This window comes from Megascapheus bottae, chromosome 9, assembly GCF_031878675.1.
Source record: "Megascapheus bottae isolate mThoBot1 chromosome 9, mThoBot2.hap1, whole genome shotgun sequence".
Classification (NCBI taxonomy): domain Eukaryota; kingdom Metazoa; phylum Chordata; class Mammalia; order Rodentia; family Geomyidae; genus Megascapheus; species Megascapheus bottae.
In genome coordinates this window covers 35672462-35678461 of record NC_143517.1, presented here as the reverse complement: position 1 = coordinate 35678461, position 6000 = coordinate 35672462, and the positions used below count along the sequence as shown (strand labels likewise).

The window sequence follows — 6000 nt, the reverse complement described above, 5'->3', positions numbered from 1 at the left end:
GCAACATCTTGGGCTGCTGGAAGGTGGGTGAAGTGCTTATCTTCTTTTTGTGGCTGTGGATGCCTTTCAGCACTGCCTTCAAAGCTTTTTCCTTGGTTTCGGCTTTAGGAGGGGCAGGAGCTTCTTCTTTGCTTTCAACACCATCTTGGTGAAAAGGGATAATGGTGAGGGGGAATCTCAGTGTTACTCTGATTTGCATTTCCTTTATGGCTAGAGATGTTGTGCTTTTCTTTATGTTTGCGATTGAACCTTATTAGCTTTGCCCAAGCTGGCTGCAAATGTGAGATCATTTTGCCTGTGTTATATCCCAGATACTCAGGTGGGGCTTGAACCTACAGCACTAAAGTCACCAGCACTCAGTGAACTGAGCTAGGAGTCATTTTAATAGCTGTGCAGTGACTGCTCTCCACCTTTGGGTTGGTAAACAACAGCTCTGAGCTTCAGTGGGTCTGAGCTTTCAACGGTTACACACCACACGCAGGTGATCATAACCACACACAGGTGGTTGTCACTGTATGATGTCACCCTATGATGCCCACACTCAATAACCATGCACAGGCGGTCCTTATCACACTCAGGTGGGAGAGAAGTTTAAGCATTTTTACAAAAACAAAAACCAGAATTTGGTGGCTAAGCTTGACAGGTTATTACAATCTTCACTTCCTGAGTGTCTGGGATTACAGGTATGCCCCACTCTGCCTGACTGTGAAACTTACCAGTACATGCTGCAATTGTTATTTGATCTACCTGCAATTATTATTTGACATTGAAATAACTGGAGTTCTTACTATGTGCCAGAGTGGTAAGAACTGAGGGGGTGATGGTGAGTGAAATAACCTCTTCTTTTCTGGGTTTTGTGGTCCAGTATAGAGGCTGGTAAACTGTGTTTTTTTTTCTTTTTGGCAGAGGGCCAGTTTGTAAGTGTTTTAGGTTTTCTGAGTACTCTTGAGAATGGAGAGATGAAGCTGAATTGTTGGGAGCCCATAGCATTGATCCAGGTGAGAGGTGATGTTAGTTCTGGCATGAGATAAGTCAGTAATCGTGATTTATCAAGGGAGCAAGAGAATCCTAGATCTTGGATATGTGTATCTTGAAGATAGCACCAATGAACTGGAGGTGATATAGACAGAATGAGAAGAGTTAAGGATGATATTTGATTCATCAGATCCATCAAATTTTGGGCTGATCTCACAGGGTAGCAGGACAGAGGAGAAGGATTTTGTCCAGGTGCAAGCAGAAAGAAGTGTTTTCCTCTGGTTTAGAGGCATAGGTCCATTCCCCTTTTCTTATTGGCATTTTTGTGGATGGGATGTGGACTGTTAATCTTCTGCTTTCTCTGACTCCACATCCATAAGTACCTGTCCAGCCTTTCTATATCAGCCTACTTTCACTTCCCTTGTAAAAATTGTCCAGGTTAATAATCTCCTGTTTCTTTTCTGTCTCATAAGGTGAGCTCTTAAGGACTCCAACCACAGTGCTTGGCACCTTGTAGGCGCATACAAATGCTTGTTGCAAGAACAAGTAACAAAGGTTTTTCAAATCGCCTTCCTAATTATGAGAGCTTAAAATTCTCACTGCTGTTTCCCTCACGGATTTTCTTCTCCCACTGACCTTTCATTCAGAGGTTTTGTTTTTTATTTTAAAAGTTTTATTATAAAGATGCTGGTTTTACTTCTTAGACTCTCAGGCTTGCTTCATGGTTTTTTTTTTTTTTTTTTTAAATTTAAGAATTTCCTTAGAGCCTGACACATGGAAAGGGAAAAATCCTTTGATTTTCATTTAAAATTACATCTGTTAAACAGTAGCTCATCAGATAATAAGTAAGGCATTTGATATTTTAAATCTCTTTACTTTCAACAGATCTTCTGGGGGCGGGGGAAGATACAAGTTCAGTTCACCTTGAAACTTTGCCAGGAATGTAGCACAGTTACTGCCTGGTGTGTGATATTTGAGTCTGTAGAGTGCAACTGGATAATGCAGGTTTACTCATGCCCACAGCATAAAGCCTCCACCTAAACCCAGGTCTCTCTTTTGCCACTAATCTTAATTGAGTATGTGCTACAAAAGCACCAGGTGTCAAAAATCTAGGCAGCCATGCCTTGACTAAACTCTGGGTAAGGATGCACCTGCTGGAAGTGGCCTCTCGTCTTCTAGTCACTGATGCTGCAAATACTCATAAGCTCTGCTTTTAGCTAAATTATTGCTGTGAATCCTGCAAACCACAAAAAGACAGAATCAGGTTCCACACAGAGTGGATAAAACACCCATTACATTCCATGTTATTTTTTTTTGAAGAATACTAAGGAAGGCTGTGAGCCAAAATATGTTGCCATATTTTTGACTTTATGACCTATTGATTATAGCTTACGTCTTCTGAATTCCATGATAAAATGACAGACAATATGTAGCCTGTATTGAGTTGAGTATTTTATATGCAGTTTTTCAGTTCATTCTCTCCAATTTTACAGATAAGGAATGAAGTTAAATAAATGACCTGTGGTAGTCAATTTGATATATTAACTTTTATGTGCTAAGTGATTTACTCAGCAAGTGAAACATTTCTGAGTTTGTTTCTATGTTCACGCTTACGGCTTGCTCTAACAACAGGAGCAAAATCCAGTGTCCCATTCTAGCTTCTTCCTCTGCTCCATATACCTGAAGAAGCTTCCGGTAGCCTCTCCCCTCAGAGGCTTTTTGTTCTCCACTAACCAGGAACATTTCTTCTCATACACATCCATGACTGATCATCCTTATGTTTCATGCATCTGTTCAAATTTTATCTCATCAGAAAGATAACTGCTCCACTTTTTACTGTCCCCTAACTCTATTCTCCTTTAAAGCAACTGACTATATCTTTCTTTTACTATATATTTGTCTAGCTTTCTGTTCCCTCTCTATGCTGGATTGCACAAGGAATTTAGTAACTGGGAAAACACCTGGCCCTTATTAAGGAATTGTTAAATATTTGAAACAAGTTAACACAGATTTTTTTTTTACCAGTCCTGGGGCTTGAATTCAGAGCCTGGGAGCTGTCCCTAGCTGCTTTTGTGCAAGGCTAGCACTCTGCCACTTCAGTTATAGCTCCACATTTGACATTTTGGTAGTTAATTGGATATGAGAGTTTCATGAAGTTTCCTGTTTCAGCTGGTTTTGTGCTGTGTTCCTTAGATCTCAGCCTCCAGAGTGGCTAGGATGACAGGCATGAGCCACTGATGCCAAGCTAATGCAGCAATTGTTGAAGAACTAAAAAATGAATATGGGAAAAATCAGAATTGGGTATTTCCAAAATGGCACCTAGTGAGGGAGGGTGAAAAGCAGGAAGTGTGTGTATGGTTGCTTTCTTCCCCTAGCAGCACATGGGAATTACCTTCCTCTGGAAACAAAGTGAGCCAGAGGTGGGGAGCTGTTCCCACCTCCTTCTATTTTCCATACCTGTTGCCTGCCAGAGCAACTCCCAGTCCTGTTGGTTAGTCTTAGGCAAGCAGCTCATTTGCCACTTCTGAAGAGAACAGCTGGGCTTTTCTGCATGTCTCCTGTGCTTGGGGGTCTCTGTGGGAATGGGAAGCTTGGCACATAGGGCCTTCTCTCCCTGGGAGGACTTAGGAGGCACTGGGAACCTATTTGTCCACGTGGGAGCAGTGGTCCCTCAGGAGAAGCTTAGTGCTTTGGCTCCATAGCAGAGCCTTTCTTAAAGAGAAACTCTCCAAGGAATTTCTGCTCAGGCCTCTTAGGGTAGAGCAGTGATTTGTAGCAGTTTTAGGTCTCTTTATATTCTACTTTCATCTCTCCCCATTGATTTTGCCATTTGTGGCTTATAATGGAAATGAGGATGGCTGGTACAGATGGAGCAGTTACTAGACACTTCTCTCTGTCTTCTAGCCAGGGTACTCCTGGGGATTCAGCTGAATGGGTACTTGCTTTTCTAACTTTTCTCTGGGCTTCACCAAGCTGAGGTTGTCTGGAAGATGGTCATCAATTCTATGTACTGGAACATATTACCCGGTGTGAAAACAATGGAAAGAATTAGGAATGCTTTCCAAAATAAAAGCTTGAGAGAGAATATAAGTTTAGAACTTCTGATAATTTAAATTTAATTTTGGGGACATACTTTGCTAATATAAGATAAAAAATACCTTGCATTAGGACAGATTCTTTGCAGCCAGTCCGTAGGGAATGCTGGATGTTAATTTTTCTGCAGTTTGATTATGAGGCCTATGTCATAAGGAATGCTGGCCTTTATTTTGCCTTAAAGAATCCCAAAATATATATGATAGCATCCATGCCCAAAGTCAATCTAGAACATGGCTTGGCTCTACAAATGCAGCATCAAGCAAACTTAATGTCTCTGTATTAAAGCTGGGCTCCTTAGCAAGCACTTCCTAACATCCCCACGGATTTCCACTTAGTATTCTGTTTTCACTTGTCTCATTTCCAAGCCCAGAGTAGTTAAGAAGCAGCAAACTGAAAGAGGGCAGAAGAGGTTGCAAGTCAAGTCGTAGTGATCGAAGTGAGAAATGATAGTTGACAGCATGAGAGCCAGGGAGGTGACAACAAAGCTAAACCAGACACTCAAGACTGCTGCTACTAGCTGAGAATTGCCAGGCTTTGTCTTCAATGCAGGACAGACTCAGTGGGAGACTGCCTGTGGTTGTGACACCCAAGAAGAGGACACTGGAGAGAATATCTGAACAGGAAGATGCGAATCTTCAAAAGTTGTTTATAACTTTGCCATGTCAAAGAGATGTGACTGGAGAGGAATCTATGATACGAAATTGAACACATATTGCTTGGTTTAAGGCAGATGCTAGGAGGCCAGGAAAGATGGTTTCCAAGGTAGGTGAACATGAATACTAATAGTATGGTTTGAATTTTTGTGGTCATAATCCTTCTACTTAGGTATTTAAAATCTGGTGTTTATATTGAGAATGGATATTCTATTAAGGGATCTTTGGATATATGATGCACACAATATATGATGACTTTTTAAAAATCAAAATGCACTATATACAATCACTGGCACTTAGATTTTAGAACATAATCAAAATTAGGCTGAGAGTTTATATTTCATAGATACATATTAATCAATGTAATAAAACATTATGTCTGTAGATTCATAAATTTTTATGTCTATGTAGTTGTATTTATATTTCCAAAACCATGTCCATAGCATTGGATACGCGAATATTGAGTCCTTGCTGTTGAATTGTTTGGATCTAATACCACATATTAAGGATAAGTGATTGTATATAGAGATTCCCTTCTTGAATACTTGTTCATTAAACACATCATTTTAAATATGATGTAAAAATCAATATTAATAAATTCTTTAATAAAGAATCAAAATGCACAAAGAAACTAGGATTTAGTTAAATAAAGCTTCACAGAAGTATTTGCATGATATATATATATATGCATATATTTGTGAGTGTGCTCTGATCAACAACAAAATAAAATAGAAATAAACTGACAATAGAATAATGTGGCCCTATCAGTGCATGAATTCTTTCAGTTTCCTCTTGAAGCATCATTTGAAGATTTATTAGTGCCCATAGCCTTTTTCTTCCTTCCTTCCTTCCTTCCTTCCTTCCTTCCTTCCTTCCTTCCTTCCTAACTTCCTTCCTTTCCCTTCCTTCCTTCCTTCCATCCTTCCTTCCTTCCTTCCTTCCTTCCTTCCTTCCTTTCTTCCTTCCTTCCTTCCTTTTCTGTTCAGCCATGGGGCTTGAACTCTGGGCCCTGATGCTGTCCCTGAGCTCTTCAGCTCAAGGCTATCTATCTGCTGGAGCCACAGGGCTACTTCCAATTTTCTGGTGGTTAATTGGAGATAGAAATCTCATGGACTTTGGTGCCTGACTGTCTTTGAAATGCGATCCTTAAATCTCTACCTCCTAAGTAGCTAGGATTACAGGCATAAGACACTGGTGTTCAACTTACTTCATGGTTTTTTTTAATGCTCCTTTTATCAATAGTTTTACAATTCTTCCATCATAAAAAAAACTTCTA

General features: G+C 40.0%; 1 long non-coding RNA gene across 2 annotated transcripts in view; it reads left to right on the top strand.

Annotated features, from left to right (window-relative positions):
• The first annotated feature begins 4782 nt into the window (after window positions 1-4782).
• Window positions 4783-6000, top strand: part of LOC150059004 (uncharacterized) — a 360944-nt gene continuing 359726 nt past the window's right edge. For both annotated transcript variants that reach the window (XR_016536674.1, XR_016536673.1), the window contains exon 1: window positions 4783-4833. This is a non-coding gene — a long non-coding RNA (uncharacterized LOC150059004). The remainder of the gene's footprint in view (window positions 4834-6000) is intronic.